We start from the raw sequence: 18,503 nt of genomic DNA on the forward strand, positions 1-18,503 counted from the left end.
ATCACCTGAAACACCTTCACGTGGAAAAGAGCAGCTGTGCTTTGGAACTGGTTTTACATGCTTTTAATATAACAAAGCTTTTTGAATAGTGGATATTGTACCTTATTTGGCAAGTCTGAGTCTGTAATCAACAGTTGCGTGGAACTACTGTCTTTTTGGTTCAATTAATGGCCTTTATTGAGTGAGCTACGTACCGAGGTATAACAAGATTTTAGCAGCAGCACTCAATTACTGGTCCACCATTGACTTGTATAATGAAGTACATTTTTTGTTCAAGATAAAGATCTACAGTTTGTTTTCCTCGGCATTGTCCACAAATAGTTTAATATTAAAGTCGGGCCTTTTCAGGTTGCTAAGATGGTTAATTGTAAAATGTATTGGTACAAGCATATAGCATAAAAAACGGAAAAAAGTACCCGCCTAAACTTGGCCGCCATATGCTTGCAGTAAAAAATTAGAATTGAAAATTACATTAAATCTTAACGTGTAATTTTAATTGAGTATTACAGATGCTTTCTAGCAGGCAGACATATTTGAACAGGTATAGAAAACCCTTTTAGTTTTGTGTATCACAGAACAGAATGATTCTGATAGGAGCAAAGGAAAGGCATTGAATGGTGTTGTCTTATTCTGATCTCAAGACATAGTTGAAAGCAGTTTGAACACAAAAGGAGTTTACTAATAAACCACATATGCACCTTGCTTGTCAATGCGAAACGCAACAAGGCAAGTAGTGGTATAATTCTGAAGATAGATCAATATATAGGAAATAAAATATATTTTATCGCATAAACTGTTGATTTATCATTTGAATAATACCACTATTTGCTTTGTGATGCTTCCATAGTTTAAAGTATGGCATGATAAATTCACTTTGACTCTACACCCACAGGTCAAATAATTTGTTTTTAGATTCACTACCTATTTGTTTTAGAAGCATGTTTTTTTTATTTGTCAAAATTATGTATTTAAGTTTTATATTGCCCATTGTCTGCCATTAAGGACAGTTCCTTTCTCTTTACGAATGAGACCAGAAGTGCCTGGCATTCTGTCACAACATAGTAAACAATGTAGAGCCAGTCATTAGATGTCCCAACTTAACTTTCGCCTTGGGTTCTGTTACTCTCTCCCTCATTGCCCAACTGTCTACAATCCATGGGTCTCTGCCCCCTCTTCTCTCCTGACATTTTATCTATGTTGTTCCTCCTGTTTCACCTGGCTTGTGTTTCTCCACTCACTTGCTTGGTCTGCTGCCCCACGCCCTGTTTCTCTCCTCCTCTTGCACCCTCCCTGCTGTCCCCATGCTAATGTTCCTTCTGGTTGCTCCGACTTGTCTGTCTCTTTTTCATCTATCTCTCTCTGCCCTGCATCTGCCTCTCTTTTTGATCTAATTTCCACTCTTCTGACACTCTCATGGCTCCCCGTGCCTGTCTACTCCCTTTTTACTTTATCTCGCACCCCTACCGTGCCTCTTTCGCTCCTCTTCTTGCCATTCCTCTCCTGTCTGGCCCCTCCCATTGCAACTTCCCTCTTCTTCCTGACCAGTTTCTCTGTCCCCCTTACTCATCATTGGTGAAGCAAGTGTGACGAAAAAGATCCCTATAATGTTTAGGCCCTACTTCATCCCTTTTAGCTGCCTTTTGCTTCTTGTACAAGGGTCATTGCATTGGGACGTATCGCACCCTTGATTTTGCTGTTGTCATGTTTTGCACTCTTTCATCTATTTCTCGCCGCTTACCCTCATTATTTTGTTTTCACTTTCTTTCCATAGTATTTCCTTGCTGTTTCCTCACTCGAATCAGATCTGTGGAAATGGAGGTGACGTTCCAGTCCTCTTCCCTTTTCTAGACCACAGATTCATCACTAGTGTGTCTCCAGATTTTGTGAAGCAGGCTTGGTCTGTTTTAGCAGAGCTGGGACTGATCCCGTCAGTGCATGGCTGCCCTCTCCCGAGTGGGCTTCCTTCCTACAGCAGGTGCAGTGCACTACTCTTTGGGCATTGGGGCACTTGCAACCCTAGGTGCATGTGGGTCTTGGTAGGCTGGTAGGGCGTACCAACTGCAAGAAACACGACAAGCCAGTTTGGCACAGTGGGTCCACAATGTTTTCTTGGAATTTTCTGTTGGAATGCCTATGGGTCTTCTGTGGTGCTGAGGGATTTGCACCTTGCCTGACAGGTGGCGTCTGTGCCTGGTGTGGGGCATGTATGGCGCCCATCCTAGGATTGCAGCCTGCTGTCTGAACTCGGTGGGAGAAGCAAGGTGTTGAGTGCTGTACCTGGCTCAATACAGGGGCTGTTGCTGTTGCGCTCTGTGGATGGAAAGGCGCAGAGGCGACACCGTGCAGTGTTGGCTAGATGTGGACCACCTGCTGCGGGTGTTTCTCAGACGGGATGTGCGAGTGGCTCAGTTTGGGATTAGGAAAGCTGGTTCTTCTGGGTTGTTCGAAGATGAGACCCTTTGCATCCGTTGTCTGTGGAGTGTTTTCTCATTCTACAGCTCCTCTGTGGTCCTGCGTGTCTATCTTGGCATTATGTGGGAGGTGCTGGGAGCTACCAGGGGCTGTCTTCGCCTAGTGGCGCGGTCTGGTGCATTGCTTCTAGCCAACTGAGCCTTATACCCTTCACTCTGACTGTCTGTGTCAACCGCATACCATCATCCTGGCTGTCATTGTCACCAGCAAACTTGCATTTCAAAGCATGGCACTAAAGGGTAGGAAAGGAGGCACCTCTAGCCAGGGGGTTGGGGTGTGCAGAGCAAGTATAGGGCATGAGGGCGGGCATCATAATTTTCGAGCCATGTGGTACAAACATGAATGACTGAATTGTTTTATTTTACTTTAAAGATCAAGAATATAAATAAAATACCCATGTTAAACTAAGGTATTTGTCCACTCTCCCTGGCACTCTAGTGATTCCTTTTTAGGGCCACATGTGATAATGGAAAATGTCATCCATGCCAGTGCAGGGGGAAGAATAGTTAGAGAGCGAACACGTTCACCCACGTGTGCTGTGGTGGGCGTAACAAAACGTAAATGACAGTTGAACTTATTTGTAGTTAGAGGGCTGATCCAGAGCACTTATGCATACGTATTTTTTGTTTAGGTTTGTTTTTTTTAAATACAGTGAGGCTGATCTACCAGAAGCTGCTCCTAACCAGACCTAATGAATGTAAACTCGCGTTTCGCAAAATCGAAATTCTGAAGGGAAAAGAAAGGCAAATGGGCTTTAATGGTGTGACTTGCTCACTCAAGTGTGCAGAGGATACATCTTTTAGCAAATATTTAGAAGCGTAATTGTATGCCCTTCACTTCTCCATTGTCTACAATGTATTGGCCTCGAGCTCTTCTCCCCAACGCTTCTATCTCAAAGTGTATCCCAAGATGGCCCTGCAGAGAAGGGAATGTTACCTCTGTGCAGACTGCGGTTAGCACGAGACTTGAAGAGTGTCTCTCACTGCAGAAGATCTAAGGTAAAGTGAGTAGGAAAAGGGCGGGGTGATAAAATTAGGTGACCAAAAGTTAAATGGCTATACCAAAACTGGGATATTTGTGCCGTGGTGGGTTGGGGGTCTATGTTTCTTGGTTACACCTATGCCTGATTTATACACTCTCCTGATAATGAGACCGTGGCATTACTTTTGTGCTCCTTAATGTAACAGCACGCCCTCTGACTCTTCTCTTGGTGACTAACTGGCACTCCCTTCTCAGTTCATCTTACACTGAAGCACAGCACACCCTTTTCTTCGCTTTTCTCATTGAGATGCGGACATGACTGCACCTTTAAGGCTGAGATGCCATCCAACCCTTCTGTGACTGGTGTACAGTGCTTTGTCTCAACTCCAATGGAAACATAACTTTGGGTGGGGTACGTACAGAGTGAACTGGTTACGGAAGCGCATATTTTGAGGTGAATTGAATGCCCCACTTCAGACGACTCTAGATTTTTAAACTGAGTTTTGCATTAAAATTAAACCAGGGCATTACGCAGATGAGACCTCTTCTCCGATCCCTCTGATCTGTAGCTGCGATATAAATATCTGGACCAATATGGCACTACAATTCCATAACTGCTTCTGGATTATTTGGAGAAATCCATTAGGCTTCTGTGCAAAAGTGATTGTTACTCTATCCTGCATCAGTCTTGTCTTTTTGTGTTTACTATTCCAGAAGGGAAAAACTAAATGGGAACTCAATAGTCTTGTCAGCCGGATCAGAGAGGAGTAGTTTTAGTACCTATGGCACAGTCAACTCAACCACATTTGTCCAGAAAACATAACCCCACCAATTTATTGTAGCAAATAAGTGAAGGATGAGCTTCCCACCGTTCAAGGCTCCTACAGTGAGTGACTGTAAATAGTAACCCTTAATTTTACAGACACAATATGTGAAAGCACTCCTGATCTAGTGGCAGGTTAACCAAAACTGCAGCCACAACTCGCACATCCTCTCCGCAGTTTTGTGTCCGGTTATGATCATTGCTCGCATAATTTTGAGAAACCATTGTTTTGAGACATTCACTTTCCGGTCAAAATATTTTCTTTCAGTATGCTACACCTCCCATGTCATTCTGGGAAAGCATTATTTGAGGTTTGTCTGTAAGCCCACTAGATGGATTAATGAGTTAAACTCATGATCTGCAGGTCACAAGCCCGAATATTTTCAAGGCCTACTGTGCCTTGCATCCTTCCAAAGTCAGTAAATTGAGTCCGATTAAATTGGTCAGTAGAAACCCCTGTTATTTAGAACGTGTGAAAACGGCAGCCGACTGTTATAAAGTGCTACACAAAACATGTCATTAACAGTTGTTTCCCTGTAGACTAATGCGTACGTTGCTCTCCTGGTGTTGGGTTAGGTAGCAAATATATTAATAATGCTCCATTGATTTAAAAAAAAAAAAAAAAAAAAAAAACATTCCTCCTATGCAAATTGGAGCTCGTGTTCAGTGGTTAGCCTAGCTGCTGCTTCCCCTCACATCTAGACTTGTCCACTCTCTGGGCGTATTTCTGAGTAGAGTTCACATTTTATTTCCCTTCTTTCTATTTACTTCGCCTTATTTCGATTTTTTTCAACATAATTTTTTCAGGTTATTGTACCCATTGTTTTAAAGGGTCAGTGCTTCAAGATCAGCCTTCTAATCCATCATTAATCTACCGGTCTGCGGATCCCTTCGGGTCTGTGATACCAGGGAATCCGTGACCATTTAGAAAATTAATGATACTAGCACATAAACACAAATACTCAAAAAAGCAACATGTAACTGCCTTGTAGGAACCTCCAGGTCCAAAAGAGAGAGTGCGTGGTGTCAAATGGCTCCATCTGGGCTAAGTTTTGTCAACTCACTGAGAAGGAGGGGAACCATTTCAGGAAGATGTTGAGATGCCCCTGTGGGGTGGGGAGGGGGGGGGGGGGGTAGGTTGGTGGTGTAGAGGGACAGGTTTGCCTTGTTGAACGGAGCCAATATGTTTTGGAGCCGTAGACGGGTCTCTTTTATTTATGACCTTAAGGGACTCTGTTTACCTTTTGGATTTTTGCTATTTTGATGCCACTATGTGGACAGGTGTGTTTGAAGAAGTTGGTAGTGTGCCACATTTTGTCATTTTTGTCAGGAGTGATCGTGAAGGTGCCCCTGAAAGGTAGTTGATACTTTGAATGATGTACATGAACCTGGAATGTAATTTGTTTGGGGGGAGGGGATGCTTCGAATCCTCATCATTGCCATTGCTGGAATGTATAGCTAACATGGAATGATAATTCTGAAAATATACAGTGATCGGATGTTCGAAGGAGTGCTAGCTGAAGATGACTCTATACATGGGTTATTGGAGAGGATGCTTTTGAAGTTGCATTTTATTGACAAAGTAGTGCTTAATGTACTTTAATTTTTGTACTGATTAATGGCTGGCGGAGGAGGACTGTAGGATGACGCTGTGACAGAACTAGTGTGCATGGCTGGCCTTATAAGCTTACTGTGAGATTTACAATTCCTAGATTAGTTGTGGGACGTGCTCCTAGTTCTCACGGACTGACTACTGGTAACATGATAAATATAAATCTCGCAAGAGAACATGACCTTGCAAAGAATACTAAAAAAAAAAAAACGTGATTAGTTCCCTGCTGTTATTTAGTCATGAGTTTCCATTAACTATCACGTTTCATGCAGTACTATGTGGTTTTTCAAGATGTAATGTTGTAGCAGCATGTTTAATTCTATATGCCAGTTTTCAATTACAATCAGTGGAAAGCTATATGAATGTGGATTAAGCAACATATTTCAGTGTATTGTTCGGAATTCTCTTGCAGTGGGATTCATAGTATTTCCTTGCTCGCTGTTTGTTTTTCTACCATCTCAATGCAGCTTTTTCCTTGTTTACTATTTTCTGTGGGCAAGTCCTAGTTTTACTGTGTTACTAGCGTCACCATCTCGCTGTTTGTTCATTTACCTTGTGACCTTTATCTTATCCTTTTTTAACAAGTTGTTTATTCCTTCATTTCATTTTTTAATGCTATCTTTACCAAAGTCCCTTTACCCCAAACCATTCTCCCATAAGCCCACCTCTGATCCTCAAATACTTCTGCACTCAACCGCTCACCCACTAAACCCTTTAGCCATTAATTCTTCACTCCTAATCCGTCACCATTAACCCCAAGTCCCTTCACTTTTCACCGACATCTCCTGCCCTAAAGATACGCTAAAAAGTATTCATTATATGTTAATTACAATGAAATTATAAACATTGGGATGTCGACAGTTAAATTGAAGTGCAAGAGGAAAAGCCCATAAGCAAAGGGCTAGACCATGACATGGATGTGCCTAAATAGTATTTATGTAGCTCAAGATGTTCTTGTTGTTAGTCTGCATATCCCCCATTCCGGGTCCTCTTATCACCCCATGATAAAACCTACCTTGCCCCTATGGTCTGCTACTAAAGGTTATTGGCATAAGTAGAGTTATGGATTGAGAAATCTAGCAAGTACATGTTTATACATGTGAAAACGAAATTCAAAAGCCACACATAATCCTTAAACTTTACTCTCTCCACAGAGAAAATAAACACTGCTACTTGTTTATTCAGTTAAAATCCTTGACCAATTTGTTAATCTGAGACTCCAGGGATATTTGTGTATCAGAAACTAAGCAGTAGGGGGTGAAATAGCCCTATATTAGCATTTTCTTTTGCACTGTAATCATATTCAAGAGATGAATTGCAAGTCTCCAAAATGCATTCATTTCACCTCTAAGAATCAGTGGTTGGTGCTGCTGAAAGCACTATAAAGTTGAATTTTGTAAATGTTTGACTTGACTATTCCATTTTTGATAACACAAGTAAGAAGGGTAACTTAAACAGAGCAGGTATCCAGGGATCTTGATCCACAATTGAGGTCTCCTGAATCTATTTACTGGTTACCCATGGCCAGTCGTTAGCTTTTTCATGTAGGAAGGAACTAAAGCTGAGTCTCACAATCATGCAATTTTGTTTAGTGTGCTATGTTGTGTAGCACAGTACAAAGTTAGCATGCTGCTCTTGAAGGTCACTTTTAGCAACGCTAAAGATAGGTGAAGAACATCATCCTAGAGCAGGAGAGCAGGCTGCAACTGTCCTTGGTGATACCTCTGTACTGAACAACCTCTGGTGGTGCATTGTACTGAATTATTCTAAGCAGTACACTATAAAGGTGATTAGCATGGTTTGGATGTAAACGTATCTTCACAGTTTTTGAAATGATGGGTCTCAACATTTCCATTTGATTCACGTTTTTATAGCTTTTAAAAAAAATAATGGTGAACTCTTTGTGGTTATTTTTGGCTTTTAAGGCTGTATCTTATGCAAGATTTGGTTATTTAGTGAGTAATGCAAATAATTCAGTAGTACACCTTTTAAATGCAGTCTGAAATGTGGTTGGTTGCTGCCTAGATGGATTTACATTGTTAATATGCAAGGTGTTAATGGTGCTGAAGTCGTCCCTGGGCAGCATGTAGACTTCAATAATTTGATTTTGCCAATGAACGGTTGTTTGACAAGGCAATGGTTTTGTGACATTTATCAGGGGTTTCCGTGTGTGAATTAGCCGTTCTCTCGATCATACGATGTGGTAAAGTAAGCAGTGGGATACTTCTTTGAGAGATGGCCACATTCTCATTGCCTTGCTCTTTGGCGGGTATTCGCATAGTGTGATCTAGTTTTATGGAGGAAGTGTAAAGCATATATTTAATTTCACCCTTACACGTTTGGCGAGATTCGTGGGGCATGGTGAAGTGTTTTGCTATATTTATCATTCACATCTAAAATGTTCCATCCTTGTGTGTCTAGATTATTGATTTGGTAGATTTTTGCGTTTTTTATGTATCTGGTCACAATCATCAGCAGTTCACATCCGAAATGGTGGGAGGTGGGAGAGACATATATTTTACATCAATAAGATACTTAAATGCTTCACTTTATTTTTACAGGAGTTGCCATTGACCGCCTCAGTCACCAGGCAATATGGTCATTGACCATCTAATAGTCTTTACCCATGGAATTTTGTCTCCCCTGAGCCCCCATCTTCTTTTTTTTTTTCTCTTGACTAATTCACTTAGAACACTTTTACTTCAGCTGACATAAGGTTAATTGTAGTCTGGCCTGTGCTCTGGTTAATGCGTTTTTAAATACCACAAGGTAAACAAGTTATTTTGCCTAAAAACTCAGCCCTTTTTCTTGATACCTGTTTATTTACACTGCTTGGTATTTGTTTTCTACTTTATTCGCCATGAGCCCTATAACACCTCTGTGTTTGTGATTCTTAGAGTGATATTGGGCACATCGTAGAGGCTGCTACAACGTTGGCCTAGCGTGAGGGTCGCAGAATTGATTTGGAAGCAAGTTCCTTGTTGTCTTACTTCAGTGATGACCGCTGAATTAATACAGAGCACAATAATAGTGGCTACAGGGGACATTCTGTTGAAATGACCAACTGCTGATCCCTGGTTGTGACCTAAACCTCATTAAAGATTGTGCTTCTCACTTGACATTTGTGAGCCACTGGCACTCCGTGTTTCTCCGAAGGAATGACTGAGCTACCCTGACTTTGCACTGTGCGCCGTAGTGAACAATCCCCTATGCTTTCTCGTGGTGGGTCAAATCTCCAGTAGTTGAGGGTACATACCTCTCATTGAGAGGCTGGTGACCATGGGTGCTCAAAGGGAGCGGCAGTCATTGTACTGGGATGTACAGTGCCCAGGAAGACTAACCCACCCATGAACATCTGCCAGACATTACAACTATTGAACTCTCATCTCTCCTTCAACCTACAGACTTGACAAGGTCTTGAAGGCGGTTGAAGCAACACATGAGGCCCTGGAGCCTAAAATTGACTCTGTTGCCGTGGGCATAGGACTTCTCAGTGAGGACCTATGTAAGTTGACGGAAAATTCAAGAGCTCTAATAATGCTGAGGTGCGTCTGGCAGTGGTCTCAATCCATATTCAATTATTGGACTCAACGACGAGAGTATGATTTTTAAATGCAGAGCACAGGATTCAGAGAAATAAAACTGTAAAAACAGCTTCAGAATTGTGTGCCTCCCCTAGGAATTTGACAAGTCAGACATAGTTGCATTCCTTTAGAAATTGAAAGCTGATGAGGTGGCTCCAACTGTACTGCTTACTTTTCTCGCTTGACAGAGCGAACAGTGTGCCATCCCTTAGCCTGAGACCTGGTGACCTGCCCAGATTGGTGGTGGCCAGACAATTGCACTGCAGAGATAGGGACATAATGCTACAGAGCCAGGTTAAATGGTCGCTTTAAAATACAACAGCAGACTGTGCTTTTATTTCTTAACTATATAGTCTCCGTGCAATTTAAGCAAGCCTCATTCTTGGAGGTCAAAAGAGCCCTTAGGGGCTCACTGATGTCATATATGTTTTTGTTTTCTTCCAAGTTGAACATAATGGTTGACAGAACCTTTTGTTCTTCACTGAGCAGTCTGGAGCCTGAGATTGGACTAAAATATAAAGATGGCAAAGATGGCACCACCAGGCAATGACTCAAACCACAGCACAGGAAGTGGCACAGGCTGTGAACTGAATGCAGGCCTGTAAAACGACTGACCGAACAAGTAAAAGGTGTGAGAAAAGCATTAGTGAAAATGATGCTGGGTGAGCAAGCTGTTGTCAGCCGAGTCATCTCTCACTAACAATAACGAAGATGGCTCGAATTTGGACAACTCTGCAAGGGAGGAACAACATTTCAAATGTCACACCACAGGCTGCTGATGACTTGTAACACACTTTAAGATTAGTGTCTGTGTAATATGCGGCTCAGCCAGGATGTGTGTGTATGTTGGAATGTTGGAGTTAGAATGTTGGAATGGTTTGAGTCAGTTGGTCTATGGGCTGAGCAGCGTACAGGCTGCTCCTGGTGGGGTTCGCTATTTATATACTTTAATACCTGTAACTTCATTCTTCAATAAATATACTTGAAGTTACCAACAACGAACGGACATTTCATCATTCATATTTCCACTTATTACAATTGGTACCAGGAGTGGGGTTATTTCTATTCCCCACAATTGACGACGATTGGAAAGACCTTGCTCTTCAACCCTCAAGAGACTTCAAGTATATTCAAGATAAAGAAACTCAAGATAAAGGAAATCCTCGAAAAGCAACTTAAACTTACTTGCACCGAGAGCCCCACCCGTGACCTCCCATCGGTCGCCCACAACACCAGAGTGCAAGTCCCTGCTTGGTTTTCCTTTCTACTGCCAGCCATTCCTGCGACATCGTTGGCCCAGTCTAAAAGTGACAGTTCCTGCTGCCTGCCACATGACAAGAGGTCGTTTCACAAGCTCAAGAGCCATCTGTTTCGTCAATTTCGTACCTCGGCAATTTAAACAGCAGTCTACGGAACAGTATTTTGATATTTGCTGCCATCTACTTTGAGTCAGTTGGTCTATGGGCTGAGCAGCGTACAGGCTGCTCCTGGTGGGGTTCGCTATTTATATACTTTAATACCTGTAACTTCATTCTTCAATAAATATACTTGAAGTTACCAACAACGAACGGACATTTCATCATTCATATTTCCACTTATTACAGTCTGTGATGGGCTAAGTTGCAGTGCATCAAACAGTTCCCAAAGTTCTGGCTGGAGATGTTTGAACAGATAACCCCTGCATATTGGGCATGGGATATGGGAGTTGGGGTTGGCAGTATGTTGAATGTTTGTGATTCTGCTAACTGACAGTCAAGTCCTTTTGATACAAGTAGACCGGGGCGAACAAGGGGTTGAAATTAAATTATTGGGCCAGTGTGGAGGCGAACATACAGGATAGCAACCCCACTGAAATATTAGACTAGCGGTGTCTGCAGCGAACAAAAAATAATTTCATTGAAGGGAATTTGTTCTGCCTTCAAGCGACTTAAGATTCATACCTATTTGAAAAGATATGCGGACCAGGTGATTTTCCTACAGCGAACTCACCCGACTAGCAATGAAGCAGCTCCGCTATAACCTAGATGGAGAGGTCTGGTATTCACCACAAGTTACTACTGGGTGGGAGCTGGGGTTCTGATATGGGTTTGCCACAAAATACCCATCAGAGCAAAACAGAGAGACATAGATTTGCATGGACACTATATTGAACGAGTGTAAGGAAGTGGCTCTGTATGTACTGCACCAAAGTAAGGTTCAGTGTGCAGAGTCCACAGTCTCCAGAGGTTTGGCAGAGGCTAAAGTTAGATATAACCGTACTCTCTAAAGTGGTAGCTTGGTCGAGCAGTAAGGCAGTATCAGAGGACTGTGTAAAGCATTTGTTGTGCACACTCAGTCAACAAATGGTCTCACACACTCAAGAACTAAACTCTAGGCCAATTGTTTTGTATATAAAAATATATAGTAGTTTTATTTTAGAATCACAAGTAGGTATCAAAATACTTTCTCAATGAAATGCTCTAGTTGTATACTTTCAATAAGCAATAGACTTTTAAATGCAATAGTTACAGTTGTTGCAATAGGCAACACAAGTTAAACACAATTATAACATTGAGCTCAATGGGAATTTTTAAGTAAAGACAATATTACTTTGCATAGGTTTTTCTTACTCGGGGCTGGATCCTGGATTCAGCCCTGGTGCGTCTCCTGTAAACAGTTGAAAGAAATCGTTTTTGTTACACAGGCGATTTTTTTTTTTAAGGAATATTTGTAAGTTTTAAAAATCGACACTTAGAAGAATTTCTGGCAAAAACCAGGCAATGTTATCCTATGGAGGAAAGTTTGATTATCAGAAAATCTCAGTTATAATTACTTTTCAGGGTCAGTGCTGGGCACCAAGATCCCGCACTGGGATCTCTCCTGGTAACAGGTGAGTAATTTCATTTTCGTTTATCGGGTGATTTTTAGCGAATATTTTAAAGTTTCAAAACTCGACACTTAAAAGAATTTCCAGGTGAAACCAGTCAATGTTACCATATGAAGAAAATGTAGGTTATCAGCTTTCAGGTAAGTTCTCGACTGGCAGAGTTCAGGTTCTGGGCATAGACTCGGGGGTCTCCCAGGGTCAGGTAGGTACAGTTGTTACACCCTCAGTGGCACAGGGGCAGCTGGGTGCAGAGAGAGTTAGGCCCAATGTTAGCCTATGGCGGGCAGGGGGCCTTTGGTTGGTGGCTTCTAGCAGGCAGGCCACGCGTCTGTGGGAGCTGGGCTCCTGGTCACTTACACAGGGCAAGTGGGGAAGTAGAATAGGACAGATGCTGCACTTCCAGGGGCACTCGGGCAGCTGGGTGCAGGGTGCTTGTGAGCCATCGGGCGCTCACTGGTTTTCAATGGGAAAGCTGCAAGACGAACAAAGGCTGCAAACTCGGGACGGAGATTCTTCAGGTGCGACCACCACTTCGAGAGGTAAGTTGGGAAGCTGTAGGTTAGGTAGGCACCCAGAAGCTGGGCACAGGGGGTTGCAGGGCGCCGGGTACAGGGGTGTCTTTTGGCGTCAAGAAATCTTACCCTCTGCTGGTCGCGGTTGGAGGGGTGCTTGGTATTGATGCTGCAGGCTTCGTCAGGAGCATCGCGGAGGGTCCTTGGGTGCTGGATTCTTGGTCACAGTCGCCGGGGGGGACGTCCTCGGGGTCTTTGTTCGCACAGGCCGGGCTCGGCGGGTGCAGTGTGCTGGATTCGCAGTTCCTGGCTGGCACCAGGGTTTGTTGCTGTTTGAGCAGAACCACTGCTCATGGGAGTCCCAATCTTTAGATGAGCAAGACAGTCAGGTGCTCTGGGGTTTTCGAGGTTGCTGACCACTGGAGACGCCGGGGTTTAGCAGGAGAAGGTTCGAGGGTCGACAGGCCTGTAGGGCTGGGGCCAAGTCAGTTGGTGTCGTCCTACTTGTTAGCAGCTGCACGGCAGGTCTTCTTTCTTATTGTTTCGGAATCGGTATCTGAGGAAGGAAGGTTCAGGGTGCCTCTAAACTTGTAAATAAAGGGACCCCCTCAAAGGCAAATGAGGTCTAGGAGTCAGAGGGGAAAATAAACAATGTGATACAATTAAAACTCCTCACAGACCTATATTTCTTTTATCGCAGAATACATCTGTGCTTGGGTTGACCAATACTGCTGGTGCCTAAGTACTTATTACTTTAATTCATCAATACATACAATTTTTGTTTTTTTGTAAAAATATTCATTTTTATTTTATTTATACATTCATTTGCCAAAAATCAAGCTATAATAACCGTTATACATCAAGTTGCATTATTTACAAATACTAAGCAAATCATAATCGTGTGCTTTTCTTTGAACAAGGAAAAAGGGATAATATAAAAACTCTACCCTACTCGGCCAAGACACAAACTACACTCACAACCACCCCATATCTTGCCACTCTCCAGTGGGAGGAGGGCAGGAGCCTAGTCCTGATTGGGTAGGGCTCTCCATCCTCAAGATGGCGAGAGCCCGGAGTTGTGCTTCACCTCGCCTCCCCCACCTGAGGAGTGGGATTGGCAGAGGCTGGCACACCCCCTTTCCTCACTTGGGTTTTCCCGTCAATCTTCCCGCCAGAGTGGGGGTCAGAACCGGTGGGGGCCTGTTGCTGAGTACAGCAAGTGGCCTGGAGAAGCTCACAAAGGCGGCATGCCTATGAGGCTTCCAATGCCCATCCTTGGGGAGGAGACCTAGCACCTAGCCCAGGAAGTGCATTGTTGCAGGCCCACAAGAGCGGATGGCTCTCTACCCAGGGGTCCAGCAGCATGTCTGTTGGGTGGCAGCCCAAGCAGCCCCTCAGTCAGGACTCTGGTTGTTGGTTAGTTTCAGGGGGCATCTCTAAGATGCCCTCTGTCGTGCATTTTACATTAAATCCCACACTGGCATCAGTGTGGGTTTAATGTGCTGAGCAGTTTGATACCAAACTTCTCAGTCTTATACCAAACTTCTCAGTCTTCAGTGCAGCCATCATGGTGCTGTGGAGTTCGTAATGTCGACCTCCCAGCACCATATACTCTTAATGGCAACACTGCACTTACAGGGCCCAGGAATGGACCTGAGCACTGTAAGGGTACAGGGCTCATGCATCTGTACCCCTCACCATTGGCATAGGGCACCCAGCTAGAGGGGTGAAGGATGGATGCCAGGGCAGTGGTTTGTGAGCATGGCACACAGGGATGTGTGCCATGTCGTCTTTGTGTTTTGTTCTGCACCCAGACACTCAGCCTGCAGAGGCAGTGTGTGTGTGTCAGGGTACAGGGCCTCTAAGGGAGGCACAATAAGTGCTGCAGCCTTAGGGGCCTTCTCTGGTCAGAGTGCCCTGGGTACCTATGGTACCATTTACCAGGGGCTGACATGTGGACAGAGATGCCAATTGGGTTTAGGCTTCAATACAGTTTTTAGGGAAGGAACACAGGCCCTGGGCACCTGATTGCAGGAGCCCAGGGCACACTCAGTCAAAGTACATCAGCAATTCAGCAAAAAGTGGGGGCATACCATGCAAGAAAGATGGCACTTTCTCACAACGAGCACAACGTGATTTTGGGAAGTCAATATGCGCATAATTGTGATCGGCTGCAGTTTTCTTGACGGGGTCAAGGTTTCTGGCTAATTAGCCTAAATCTCCCAGATTCATTGAAGGAACTGGGGGGAAGGGAGATATGAAGTGTGTTCTAAACGTGGACCAATATAGATTATTGCTACCTCTGTCAGTCTCACGACCTTTGGGAGTGGCCAGAGACTTGTCGTAATGGCTGATTGATTAGGAGCTTGTTCCAAATATAAATACCAATTCACCCATCTGCCCAAAAATACTCCTTTGTTCAGTCCATTACTTACTTGGCCCCACTTGAACCTATTGTAGGAACAGGGCACAGAACTCTAGTTGCTTGCTCATCTGAGTGTCTGGGTAGGGCCTTGTTGGGCCACAAAACCCTGATAATTAAAGTCCAGTAGGGGAGGCAAGCCTCGCCAATTTTCACCTGGCGCCTTCAGGGATTAGCCCTTGAAGACCAGGAGATTAGAGTTGCACTCTGTAATCCATCAAATTTATTTAAGGATAACCAAAGTACCTGGGTGATCCCTATTGCTGAGTGGGAAGCATTTTAAATACTAATAAGAGGCCACTGCATAGACAAAGTGGTGTGAAAAAAATGGACACTAAAGGGGTTGCTGAATAGACTGGAATAGTCACTACATATTTTTGAAAAGAAGGCACTGGTTTTACAGTTCCTTGCTGTGTATGACCAAACCACTCTCAATAGATATAAAGGCTGAATGGGAGATTGAACTGTGCATGGCCATCAACAATAAGGAATGGGTGAGTTCTGGAACACACACAGTCTCCAGCAACATGAGTCTTAAATATACACATTTTAATTACTTAGTTGTGACTTAATTGCCCCCCCCCCCCCCCCACACACACACACACTAGTCCACTGGATTGTGGCTGTAGAGGATTTGGATGCAGTGTCTGTAATGCCAACTTTTATAACATAGTTCAGACCTGTAATGTATCCAGGTATAGTGGAGCAGCTTGAGTCTTTGCTCAGCAGATGAGTACTTCTCACACCAGAGGCCTGCTTGTTGGGTGCCCTAGCCTAGAACTTCCAAAGCAAGTAACTGGTACATATCCTTGGCACTAGTTCTAGCCAGGTGACACATAGCGATGTGTTGAAAAGCTGAAGTGCATCCTCCTATTGACAGGTTGGTGGTGAGTTCTAAGCACATGGGCAGAATCTGAAAGCCTTGTTTTGCACACTGTAGAATGAAGAGGCCGTCATACGAGGCCACTGGGTCTTATGTGGGACAAAATATTAGCCAACTTTGACAAATCTCAATTGAGCGAACAGTCCACTTTTGAAAAGTTAAAAGGATCAAGCCACTGACTGATTTTACCTCCTACCTTATTTTCTTATTCTAATAGCTTCTACATAATCCCCTGATTGCCTGTCAAGCACCAAAACTATACCTGGGCCATGTAAGTTGGGAATTTATTTAGGTGTATTATATGGTGGATATCTGTTTAATCTGCGAGTACCAGCACACCAAATTCTTTTTTTGTTTTTGTTTTTGCTGCCATTATGAACATAATACGACATACATGTTTGGTGCCAACGGGGGGGGTGGGGGGAGAATATAAAATGGCACTTTATTGATATTTATTCTATATTTGCGTTATAGGTCATGTGTATATAACTGAATATCTGATGGGTTGAAATGTGCTTGGTGAAAATAAATAGATTCCAAAACAAACCGTAAACGGCAAACCTGACCATTAGAACTAGTCCCATCTTTAAAGCAATTAAACTTCCAGGAAGGTTTTTACCACAATATCTTCTTTTCCATCACTTGGGTCTAATATTATGAGCAATTTTGCCCTGTGCACTGGGTCATAAAGAAGAAACACATTTTTAGTTTCCAGATTCTGGACCTATGCTCCCTGGACACGAACACTATATCTAATTGCCCTACCATATTACCAGAAATCTGCAAACCGATTTTTAACGTCGGGAGTCATCGTAGTGATCTTTTATCCACCATCACACATGTAACATAGAAGAAGCCTTCATCGATGTGAATTGTAAATATGATCCCCTTCCTTTAGATGAGTGGCCTTCCTGGAATTGATCAGGCTGCTCTTTAAAATGATCTGATAAAACCCTGTATCACTTTGCCCTAGCCATGCTTCTGTCCATGGCACAATACATCACCATAATGAAATCTCTTGAAGCCAGTTTCCCTACTGACAAAGGTAGCAGTTGTATTTTTTGGCAGAGAGGAAGAAGATGCTGCCTGAGACATGAGCTTATAAAGAGACAACTCTGAGTTCCAATCAACTCAACCTTACCTTGACAGTTACATACCTCCATTTGGGACACTTCTGTAGCATGCATTTGATGACAATGAAAGTATATAAAAAATAGAATTGCCTTACCTGCAATTTTATTCGATTCTGGCTGGGGCTAAATATTTATAATGCTCTTGAGGTTGGTCTTTCCTCTTCAGTTGCATCAACAGTAAGCACTCTATGTAGGTCGCAAGTCCCTGATGTCCTGGAAAAGTATTGCACATTTTATAGGAGTGTTCAGCCCTTGATAATCAGGGTAATTTAACCATGGTCCCTAATTGCTACACTTCCTCCATGGTGTCATTGGCGAGCCCAGTGACCTCAAGATGTATACAGAACCCCCACATTTCCTCCCCAACGCTATCAGCATTTCAGTTGTGATAGTCTACCTCTGGCCACATGAGCCTTCACACCCCATCGGGCTTCTTGGAGCTATATTAAGAAGAGAAAGCGTCTGCCCGTAAACGAGCAATATGGTTTTTGACCCTGATCCTATGTGGGAGATCACTCAATTGTACATGTCTCAATCCATTGCTTTCACCTCCCAGCAAATCAGATACTCAATAGAAAAAATATCACATTTTCAACATTTAATGGCTCGGTTGGAATACGAACATTCTTCAGGGCCTTCTGCATCTTCATCCTTTCCCTCCAACCTTGCTATTGTCACTACTATTTTGTGGCTGTCATTGCCATTCAAAATTACTTGACACTGCTGCTCCTTTGGTCTGACTGTCTTCAAGGCTATCTGTATTCAAGACTGCATTGTACAGTGCAATATAATACCTTGACCGTTTATTCCACCTGTAGATATTACAAAATGTAATGATCCACCGATATCTGGAATTTTCTTTTGAAGAAATTCGTCCGTGGACACATCACATTTATGTTAAGAGTGAGTTAGCGCACGTCTAGAAGCTTCTAGGAGAACTGGGACCCTTGCACATTATTGACCTCGCTCTCCTTCACTTCAGGGCTTGGCTACTTGGAACCAACTCTACTAACCGAGGAGTCCAATTTTACTTAATTATTTTCTGCTTCTAACAGCACTGCTTGCGTCCAACACAGAATGCTCTTTGGTCTACTCTGTCTGCTACTACTTTCAAATATCTATTATGAGCATTCATTACGATGGACTAATTTCCTGTGTCCTAAACGTCTGCCATGCTGTGTTGAGTGCTACAAACTGAGCTATCAGATTCAGCAT

General features: G+C 43.2%; 1 protein-coding gene across 5 annotated transcripts in view; it reads left to right on the top strand.

Moving 5' to 3' along the window:
- Positions 1–18,503, top strand: part of PDCD10 (programmed cell death 10) — a 145,924-nt gene that overhangs the window by 7,954 nt on the left and 119,467 nt on the right. The window contains exon 1 of one of the 5 annotated variants that reach the window (XM_085635174.1): positions 16,378–16,426. The exons of the other annotated variants lie outside the window; for them this stretch is intronic. The gene's annotated coding sequence lies outside the window, so the exon portion shown is untranslated. Of the gene's footprint in view, positions 1–16,377; positions 16,427–18,503 lie in introns of those variants that run through there. 5 annotated transcript variants of the gene reach the window in all.

This window comes from Triturus cristatus, chromosome 11, assembly GCF_964204655.1.
Source record: "Triturus cristatus chromosome 11, aTriCri1.1, whole genome shotgun sequence".
Classification (NCBI taxonomy): domain Eukaryota; kingdom Metazoa; phylum Chordata; class Amphibia; order Caudata; family Salamandridae; genus Triturus; species Triturus cristatus.